An 11,298-nucleotide genomic window follows, 5' to 3' on the forward strand; every position below is an offset into this window, starting at 1 on the left:
GCGTTCCTTCTGACCGAGACGTGCGGCCGGAACAAGTTCCGCTGGGCCTCCATCCAGAAAACAGGTTTGCTTTGTGAGATCAAAAAAAAAAAAAAAAAAAAAGAAATCCCAAACTTGGAAAAAGGCAAAAACCCAAACCAAAACAACAACAACGACAACAGCAAACCCACACGCACACGAAAAAAAAAAAAAAAAAAAAAAAAACACCTTGGAAAAATGCAAAAAATAGGTAAGTAAATTTCTTAAATCCCCGGACTTGGAAAAAGGCCACTTGCTTGCGTTAAGGGTAACTTCTAGCATTTTCTAATAAGCCTGCTTAATAAAAGGGGGACGTTCTGTTCGTTAAAGAACCCCCTTGGCTGACTGTCTTGGAGATGTCACTGTTGTCCAGGTATAGTGGACTAACGAAAGACAATGATAACGGCCTCAACAGTTTACAGACCTGAAGACTTGTAACTTCTTAACCTGCAGAAATGGATAAGGCCTGAGTCAATCTCAAAGGTATTGGGATTTTATTGCCCACAAGAAGGTAAACTAGTTTTATTTTTATACAACCTACATGTAAACATAAAAATAAAACTAGTTTACCTTCTTGTGGGCAATAAAATCCCAATACCTTTGAGGTTGACTCAGGCCTTATCCATTTCTGCAGGTTAAGAAGTTACAAGTCTTCAGGTCTGTAAACTGTTGAGGCCTGTAATCCCAGCATTTTGAGAGGTGGAGGTAGGTGGATCACCTGAGGTCAGGAGTTCGAGACCAGCCTGACCAATATGGAGAAACCCTGTCTCTACTAAAACTACAAAAAAAATTAGCCAGGTGTGGTGGCACGTGCCTGTAATCCCAGCTACTCGGGAGACTGACTGAGGCAGGCGAATCGCTTGAACCCAGGAAGTGGAGGTTGCAGTGAGTTGAGATCTCACCGCTGCATTCCAGCCTGGGCAACAAGAGCAAAACTCCAAAAAAAGACAACAACAACAAAAAAGTGTGGTACTAAAGAATATTAGAGGGGATGAATTTAAAGTACAAAGCACAGTTGTCCCCCAGTAGTAAACATTGCAACAAACACACACTATTGTCACCGTTATTACTGCATTCCCAAGATACTGTTCAAAACTTTAAAAGATAGAGTCTGTTCTAGAAGCTTACACATTGACAACTAAGGTAACTGAGGGTTTTTTTTGGGGAATTTTTCCAAATTATTCTAGTTCCTCTTTTTTTCCTATAAATGAACTTCTAGGAAAATATTAGTATTTAGTCTTTTTTTTTTTTTTTGAGACGGAATCTCGCTCTGTCGCCCAGGTTGGAGTGCAATGATGCCATCCCAGCTCTCTGCAACCTCTGCCTCCTGGGTTCAAGTGATTCTCCTGTCTCAGTCTCTCAGGCAGCTGGAATTACAGGTGCGTGCCACCACGCCTGGCTAATTTTTGTATTTTTAGTAGAGACGGGGTTTCACTGTGTCAGCCAAGCTGGTCTCAAACTCCTGACCTCAAGTGATCTGCCCACCTTGGCCTCCCAAAGTGCTGGGATTACACGTGTGAGCCAAATATTTAGTCTTTATAGCAGGAGGATTGTTTCTAAAATAGCAGTTCTCAAAGAGTGATCTCCAAAAAGTGGATCTTTAGGCGTCTCCAACATCCTTTTGGAGGATCTGCAGTGACAAGACTGTTTTCATGGTTGTATTGGGACATTATTTGTCCTCTTTACAATGTAGACATTTGCTCTGATTGTTCAAAAGTAAGCACAAATCCCAGCGGCGGGACAACACCGAATCAGTAGTAACTGCATCCTTCAGCACCGTGCCGTTGCAATAAAAGCAAACACGAAGTGTCAGTGAAGAATGTCCCCTGTGAAGCAGTCATGCCCCTCGGGACAGGGTGGGAAATGCACAGAAACACTTCTGCTGCGTTCCAAGGATGATGGTTGCTGAAGGCCGTGCCCTTGTGCAATGGCCTGCAATGCACAAGCTACAGCTCTTTTTTATGGACCACTATTTTTACTTGAAAGCAGAACTGACAGACAAACTGCAGTGAGTCAGATTTGGGCACTTGGCAGACATTTCCTCAAAAATGAATGACATGAGCTTGTCACTTCGAGAAAAACATTGCCAGTGATAACATTCAAGCTTTCAAGTGAGCTTTCAGATTTTGCAAAACCCAAATCCATCACTGTAAGTTTGACAGCTTCCCAATATTTAAAGATTTTTCTGATGAGATCAGAAGTAGTACTAACAACTAGTTGTAAAAGAATATTGTATGGTGATCAGCCAATTGTAGTGTAATAAGAAATACGTATTTGGCCTTTGATCCTGGTTCCTGACTGATATAGTTTGGCTGTGTCCCCACCTAAATCTCAATTGTAGTTCCCATCATCCCCACGTGTCATGGGAGGGACCCCGTGGGAGGTAATTGGATCCTAGGGGAAGTTACCTCCGTGCTGCTGTTCTCCTGATAGTGAGTGAGTTCTCATAAGATCTGATGGTTTTATAAAGGGCTTCCCCCTTTGCTCAGCACTCATTCTCTCTCCTGCCACCCTGTGAGGAGGTGCCTTCCACAAGACTGTAAGTTTCCTGAGGCCTCCCCAGCCATGCAGCACTGAGTCAATTAAACCTCTTTTCTTTATGAATTACCCAGTCTTGGGCATTTTTTCATAGCAGTGTGAGAACAGGCTAATACACTGACATAAAGCACCTAAATCCCTTGGAGTTTCCTGAGTGATAGGAATGTCTTTTGTTCTAATGAAGCAACTCTTGCCGGGCCCCTAAATATTTTCAGATGGGGACTGGTCACTGGAAAAACCAGGCCTTGTGTAGAAGCCTGCAATTTTCAGCCCTATACCCCGTCCTCTGGAGAAACGAGAGGGGCTGGAGATGAAGTTAATAATGGATCATGTCTGCGTGATAAAGCCTCCACGGAAACCCCTAGACCACAGAATTCAGAGAGTTTCCAGATTGGTGAACACATTCAGGTGCTGGGAGAATGGTGTGCCCAGTGAGAGCATGGAAACTCTGCACCCTTTCCACTTTGCCCCATGCATCTCTGCCATCTGACTGTACCTGAGTTGTATCCTTTATAACAGGACATAAACTGGACATAGTAGGACATAAACTGCCTTCCCAAATTCTGTGAGCTGTTCTATCAAATTACCAAACAAGAGGGAGGGAGTCATGGAACCCCCGATTTATAGCCAAGCTGGAAAGAATTGGGATAATCTGGGGACCCAGTTCTTGCAACTTTCATCTGAAGTGAGGGAAGTCTTGTGAGACTGAGCCCTGAACCTGTGAGGTCTGACTGTAACTCCAGGTAGTTAGTGTCAGGATTAAATTGAATTGTAGGACAGCCAACTGGTGTGTGGAGAATCAGAGAAAGGGTTGTTGGTGTTGGAAAACATGCCAAACTGATGAATTTTAATGTCACTGAATATAAAATATTCACTGATAGGGTTTTGGATTCCACATTATACTAACCTTTAAACATACCACTTGTTGAGTTTGGGTGTAGAAACTCAAAATACCCCCAAATTATCTTAAAAGATGAAAATATTTCTTCCTTTTTCTACTTATCTGTATGAGGAAGGAGTTTCTTCATATTCTTTGACCAAAATATTGCAACAGATTGAGTGCAGAGAGAAGTGTATGATTCCAGCTGTCTTCTATTAAGCCAGACATTAAAGAGATTTGCAAAAAGGTAAACAATGCCATATTTTTGTTTTGAAAAACATAGCTATTTTTCCTTAAAGTATGCTATCTAAAGTAACATATAATGGGAATATTCATTTTCTAAAATGGATTAATAAAGCTTTTTAATTTTGCAGTTTTAATTCTCATGTTATAAGTATAGATAGATGTAGTCCAGATTAACAAAAGCTCTTTGGGTTCCTTGATAATTTTTAAGAGTGTAAATGGGTTCTCAGGCCAAAATGATTGAGAACTTCTGTTCTCAAAGAAACCCAAATTCTTAATAATAAAAGGAAAATATACCAGGTTCTTTAAGAACCCCCTACTCCTACCCCACCTACTACGAACTGAATATTTCTGTTTTGAACCAAACCAAGGCCCTTCCTGAAAGTGGAATAATAGAACAGATGCATCTAGAAAAACCAAAATATCTCTTACAGGGATTGGGTCATGTGGAGAACCATCTCCTACACAGGTAGGGATTTGCCGGTTCCCCTCAGGATTCTATGACAATTTGATAAATTTCTCCCCTATTCTTCATTTTGGGTTCAACATGTATGAACTCAGGGTCCTAGAGTGCTGGGTGCTAGAATCTAACATTGTTTTCCCTCCGGCCTCTTCCCTAGCTCCTAGCTGTGCCACAGAGAAGCTCCTGTAGTTTCCGTGTCAGCTACAGGAGGGGACAATTCCTAGAATCCTGGCCTCTTAGTCCTGAACTCTCCTCTCAGTATACAGAGTGGCTACCAGTCACTCAGGTTTTCTTGGGGTTCCTTTAAGAAATGGGTTTGGAAATGACTTCTTGGCCACTCTTGGCAGTAAATGTAATCGAAAATTGCGGAGAATACATATCTCGGTTCCTTTCTCTGAGCACACTGAAAAGTTCCATTTGGCTCCCTTGGTGGGTATATGAGAAGCTTACCAGAGTTGAAATGAGACTCTGTCCAGGGTAAAGTTGCAGGAGAACTGTAGTGGCCACAGCCAGGCATCTCTGTGTTATACCATAACTGAGAAATGTTCAGCCAGAGGGCCTTTTTCAGTAGATGTAGAGTTGGAGGCAGGGATTACAAACCCACACAAGCTGATTTCCCTTTCCTATTTCTAGATGGCAATGCAGTTCAAAGACTTTTTGTTTTTAAGTAGGAGATGGCTGAATGAAACAAGCTCAATTCCATACTCTAGCCCTTGGAAACCTTTGGTGTGTTTATTACAGTCTTAATGGGGAGCTGTTTTGCCTTGTTAAGAACTTCTACATTATCTAAAACATAATAGGGCTGCACATTTGGAAAAAATCAACAAGAGAAATTATTTCATATTTTAAGCCCAAGAGACATTTTCAATATCTACATTTAATTTTTATTTTCACTAGAGGTGATGTTTTGCTATGCTGCCCAGGCTGACCTTGAACTCCTGGCCTCCAGCCATCCTCCTGCCTCGGCCTCCCAAAGTGCTTAGATTACAGGAGTGAGCCACCATGCCCTGCCAAGACCTGCATTTTGAATTCCTGAAAATATATTTTAAAACTTACCAAAATAGGAAAATTTTTTAAAGTGCTGAATTCTTGAGGTGAGATCACAGACACCTCCCACTGTCAAGTCAGACTGCATTTCCAGTGGAATTGGCTAAGGATATAAAATTAGGCTGTAAGTGACGTGACCCCACAGAGTTGGTTTGGGCCTCATGACTGGGTTCTGGCTAATGAGATGTGTGTAGATATGGTCTAAGCCACCCCTAGGGCTCACGCTTAAGGACATGCCTGTGATCCTGAAGTTTTCTTCCCCTGATGTGTGCCACGTGTTCTAGAAGGCGGACACACAAGATGAAAGCAGGTGTGATCCCTGCATCACCATTTGGAGGAAAGTTGCATTATCCTCATGGAATGTGATGAGCAAGTAGTTGATACCTATTGTTTTAAGCCAAGGATAGTTCAGGACATATGATTTACACAGCACAGCCTGCCCTAATACATGATACCAGTTCAGTGATGAAAACACTGGACTGAAAGTCAGGAGGCGTGGATTCTTTGATGTTGAACTATAAGAATTTGTTGGTTTTTAACAGTTTTTGATACTCAAGTGGCAGTTTCACATGATTCACCACAGTAATTCATGTGACCCCTGACCAGCTTGATATGTGACATTGAATTAGTCCATTACTCCCATCTGGATCTCACTTTCCTCATCCGTAAAAATCAGATCTAATAAACATCTATAGAACACTCCACCCAGTAACAGTAGGATATACATTCTTCTCAAGGACACATAGAACATTTATCCTGATATTTATGCTATAGGCTAATCTGTAAAATAAGCCCCAGTACATTTTTAAAAATTAAAATCATACAAAGTATGTTCTTTAACCACAATGGAATTAAACTTGTTAATAAATTAACAACAGCAGGAAATCTAGGAAATTTACAAATAATGTGGAAATCAAATAACACACTTAAATAACCAATGGGTCAAATAAATCACAAGTAAAATTAGATGTATTAGTTCGTTTTCATGCTGCCGATAGAGACATACCTGAGACTGGGCAATTTAACAAAAGAAAGAGGTTTAATGGACTTACAGTTCCACATGGCTGGGGAGGCCTCACAATCAAGGTGGAAGGCAAGGAGGAGCAAGTCACGTCATCAATGGATGGCAGCAGGCAAAGAGAAAATTATGCAGGGGAACTCCTCTTTGTAAAACCATCAGATAGGCAGAAGGTGGCTCCAGTGGCTGTGGTGGCAGCGTGAGCATGAGGAGGTGGTGGCTGTGGCGGGGCACAGGTGTAATGGATAGATAACAGGGAAGACCTCGTCCCTTCCTAGTCAAGACATCGCATGACCAAGTGCTTCCTGCCCCCTACCAGCAACCCCAGTGAACACCACGGGTTGGAGCATAGCAGTGGGCTTACCCAGACCCCCAGCTCTGAAGAGATCAGCCTTACTAAGTTTCCTGGATCGTACCACACTGGCGAGCGCTCGCCTCCCCGTGACATCCTCCACAAGCCTCCTGATACAGTGTCCGATGAAGAGAAAGACCATGGGAAGAAAAAAGGAGATTTTAAGAAAAAGGAAAAAGGAAAAGGAAAAGAGGAGTGAAGGCTGTGCAGCCTTTCATGAAGATAGCTCTGGAGATGAGGCAGAAAGTCCTTCTAAAATGAAGAGGCCCAAGGGAATCCATGTGTTCAAGAATCCCAGCTTTTCTTTTCTTTTTTTTTTTTTTTTTTTTTTTTTTTGAGATGGAGTCTTGCTCTGTTGCCCAGGGTGGAGTGCAGTGGCTGGATCTCAGCTCACTGCAAGCTCCGCCTCCCAGGTTTACGCCATTCTCCTGCCTCAGCCTCCCGCAAGAATCCCAGCTTTTCTAAAAAGAAGGAGAAGGATTTTAAAATATAAAAGAGACCCAAAGAAGAAAAGCATAAAGAAGAAAAGCACAAAGAAGAAAAACATAAAGAGAAGAAGTAAAAAAAAAAAAAAAAGTCAAAAACTTGACAGCAACTGATGTTGTTAAAACAGTGGAAAGAAAAGAAGAAAAAGAAAAAGCCAATTTAGGAGCCAGAGGTGCCTCAGATTGATGTTCCAAATCTCAAGCCCATTTCTGGAATTCCTTTGGCTGATGCAGTAGAGAGGACCATGGTACATGATGGCATTTGGCTGCCGGCCATTTTCCATGAATTACGTAGAGAAGTATGGCATGAAGTGCGAAGGCATCTATAGGGTATCAGGAATTAAATCAAAGGTGGATGAGCTAAAAGCAGCCTATGACCAGGAGGAGTCTACAAACTGGGAAGAATATGAGCCTCACACTGTAGCCAGTTTGCAGAGGCAGTATTTGCGAGACCTTCCAGAGAATTTGCTTACCAAAGAGGTTATGCCCAGATTTGAAGAGGCTTGTGGGAGGATCACGGAGACTGAGAAAGTGCAGGAATTCCAGCGTTTACTCAAAGAACTGCCAAAAGGTAACTGTCTTCTGATTTCTTGGCTCATTGTGCACAAGGGCCATGTCATCGCAAAGGAACTGGAAACAAAAATGAATATACAGAACATTTCTGTAGTGCTCAGCCGAACTGTGCAGTTCAGCAATCTAGTCCTGTATGTGTTTTTCACACATGTGCAGGAACTCTTTGGAAATGTGGTACTAAACAAGTGACGAAACCTTGGCGATGGTCTAACATGGCCACGACGCCCACACTGCCAGAGACCCAGACAGGCAACAAGGAGGAGATCTGGAGACAGGAGTTGCTTTTGAATTGTTTACATCAAGATCCGCAGGGTGGGATAAAGGATTTGTCTAAAAAAGAAAGATTATGAGAAGTACAAAGAATTTTGACAGCTGTCAAAAGACAACTGAGAGAAGCTGAAAGACAGGAGTGTGAAACCAAGATTGCACAAGAGATAGCCAGTCTTTCAAAAGAGGCTGTTTCCAAAAAAGAAATGAATGAAAATGAAGAAGTTATAAATATTCTCCTTGTTCAGGAGAAAGAGATCCTGACTGAACAGGAGGAGGTCCTGGCCATGGAGCAGTTTCTGTGCCAGCAGATTGCCTCAGAAAAAGAAGAGATTGCGGAAATTCAGAGTCAACAGCAGCAGGGCTTAAGCAAGACTGAGGAGAACTCCTCCAAGAGCGACAGTGAGGATGAGGAGGAGCTGCAGATCACTCTGGAAGATTTACAGAGACAGAACGAAGAGCTGGAAATAAAGAACGATCATTTGAATCAAGCAATTCACAAGGAGCGTGAGGCCATCATCGAGCAGTTCCAGCTGCTCCAGATGCAGCCAGCCATGGCCGAGCAGCAGGCGCAGGAGGACGAGGAGCCCGAGTGGCGTACAGGTGCTGTCGAGCCGCCCAGAGACGGCGTCCTCGAGCCAATAGCAGCTAAAGAGTAGCCAAAGGCAGGCAAGGAGCCTGCGAAGCCATTGCCCAGCAGGGACAGTAAGGAGACGTCCATCTGAGCAGCCTGCGTCGCCGTCCAGAGTCCACGAGACTGAAAGGACCCGTGCATCTTATTGTAACCCGGGGGCCAGGCCGGCTCTCTCGCTGTACATTCTGTAAAGGTGTCTTCTCTTCTCACACTCTTCCTCTGTCACACGTCTGACTCCTTCGCGTCAGGCTTAGGTTCCATGGGAGGGCAAAGCAGTGGATGCATTGTGGGCTCAAGGGACAGATGAGTTTTCCAGATAGTGTCAGCGTATTAATTTTCTTCCTTAACTTGAAATAACCATTTTAACCCTTGAGCGGCTTCTTTTTAAACCAAAAATCGTCTTTCTTTGCTTTTTTTATCACAGCGGAATCAGGATCTCGTTCTCATTCTAAGGGGAACTACACCAGGTCAATGCTGCGCCCTCGGTGATCTCTGGTACCTTCACTCTTACTTGTGCCTTCAACACCTTCTTGGTGCAGATCCCTATGGGGGAGCTGCCTCAGGTTCTCTGGTCAGAGCAGCACCTGGTGGGTGTTCCCTGGCCCATCCTCCTAACTCTGTCCTGCAGTTCTAAACCACAGTCCATAAACCCAAGTCACCAGGACGGCCTATCTGGCCACAGACAGGCTGCCTGTGGAGCCCGCTCACCCACCCCCGGCAGCGCAGGCCAGCCGAGAGGCTGCCCGTTCCCGCGGGTTCCTCACTGCGGGGACCAGCAAAGGCCTTCTTGCTGGGTTGGTCGAAGGTAGTCACCTTGGCCTGGTGCATCCACAGAGGATGTTGCTCAAACCAGAAATCTTTTAAACGACTGACCTTCCTTAAAAACAGAATGACTCCGATTGCTTGCTTGGGCTAGAATGTACATGTCTTCTTGCCTGAATAAGCTATATATGTGCTCTGAAACAAAAGTTTGAAATTACCCATATCATCTCAGTGGACCTACTGGTGGGTTCCCAATTGACAAGACTGAGCAATAATAAAAAAAATTCCTTTCCTTTGAATCACAGCTGTGATTCACCCCGCCCCATTTTCTTGTTTGTGGTCAATCCGATGAGACTTGATGCTCTGATGCTCTGAAGCTTCTGGGAGGCCGGGCTCTGGAGGCAACGTGCTGCAGGTGCACTCTGTCAGAGTGAATAGCACCGCGAGACAGGCCAGGCTCATGGCTCAGAAGACAAACCCCACACACACTCAAGGAAATGAAAACAAACCCCACCCGAGGGTGCTCTCCTCCTCCTCCTAGGTAGTATTTATTTTCAGCACCTGTTTGATGCAGTTTTTAATCCTCTACCTATTGCACTGTTGTGACTCGTTGGCCATTATTTGATTTTTGTATGGGAAAAAAAAAAGCTTTCTTATAGAAATCAGCATACTATTTTTTAAATCTGGAGAGAAGATATTCTGGTGACTGAAAGTATGGTCAGGTGTCAGATATCAATGCGCAAATGCCATCTTGCTGTCCTGTCGGTCTCAGTACATTCACTTTGTAGCTGCTGGTATTATTGAAGATTCCTTTTTTGTTTGTGTAAACTCTAATTTCTATCAAAGTGTCATGGATTTTTAAAATTACTATTTCATTACAAATGTCTCAGCATTGGTTAATTCATTTTTGCCAGGACCATTATTGATCAAGCAAATAAGTTCAACAGCCATTTGGGAAAAGGAAAAAAAAGCCCATCAGATCTCGTGACACTTATTCACTATCACGAGAACAACATGGGAAAGACTTGCCCCCATGATTCAATTGACTCCCACTGGTTCCTTCCCACAACATGTGGGAATTCAAGATGAGATTTGGGTGGGGACACAGCCAAGCCTTATCATTAGAAAATACTTTCAGATGAATGAAAATGAAAGTACAACATACCAAGTCTTATTTGCAATGCTCAGAAATTTATAGCTGTCAGTGTCAACTTTAAAAAAAAAAATCTGAAATCTAATCTTTCACCTTAAGAAACTGTACAAAGAATAGCAAACTAAACTCAAAGCACAATGAAGAAATAAAAAAGAGTAGAAACAAATGAAAGAGAAAATAGGAAAACAATAGAGAAAATCAACTAATGAAAAGTTTTTTTTTGAAAAGATCAACAAAATTGATACACCTTTTCCTAGCCTGACCAAGCAAAAGAGGAATCAAATTACTAAAATCAAGATTGAAAGAAGGAACATTATTACAAACCTTACAGAAACCAAAAAGATCATATATCAATTGTATGCCAACAAATTAGAGGACCTAATGGAATATACAAATTCCTAGTGAAACAAACTAGGTAAATTAACTCAAGATGAAACTGAAAATTCAGATCAAACCTCAAGAAGTAAGAGATTGAATTAATTTAAAATTTTCCTACAAAGTAAAGACACAGCCTACTTCACTGTTAAATTCTACCAAACATTTAAAAAAGAATTAATACCAGCACTCCACAAACTCTTCCAAAAAAACAGAAGAGTATGAAATACATCCTGTATTTGTCCGTTTTCATGCTGCTGATAAAGACACACCCGAGACTGGGCAATTTACAAAAGAAAGAGGCTTAATGGACTCACAGTTTCATGTGGCTGAGGAGGCTTCACAATCACCTCAGAAGACAAAAGGCACATCTCATATGGTGGCAGAGAAGAGAATGAGAGCCAAGCAAAAGGGGTTTCCTCTTATAAAACCATCAGATCTCATTAGACTTATTTGCTACCATGAGAACAGTGTCAGGGAAACTGCCCCC

The 11,298-nt window shown here is 42.6% G+C and overlaps 1 pseudogene; it reads left to right on the plus strand.

Moving 5' to 3' along the window:
- Positions 1 to 7,274: 7,274 nt before the first annotated feature.
- On the plus strand, positions 7,275 to 8,609 carry LOC103241121 (ralA-binding protein 1 pseudogene; annotated as a pseudogene).
- The last annotated feature ends 2,689 nt before the right edge of the window (positions 8,610 to 11,298 follow it).

Source organism: Chlorocebus sabaeus, chromosome 14 (genome assembly GCF_047675955.1).
Source record: "Chlorocebus sabaeus isolate Y175 chromosome 14, mChlSab1.0.hap1, whole genome shotgun sequence".
Taxonomy (NCBI): Eukaryota; Metazoa; Chordata; class Mammalia; order Primates; family Cercopithecidae; genus Chlorocebus; species Chlorocebus sabaeus.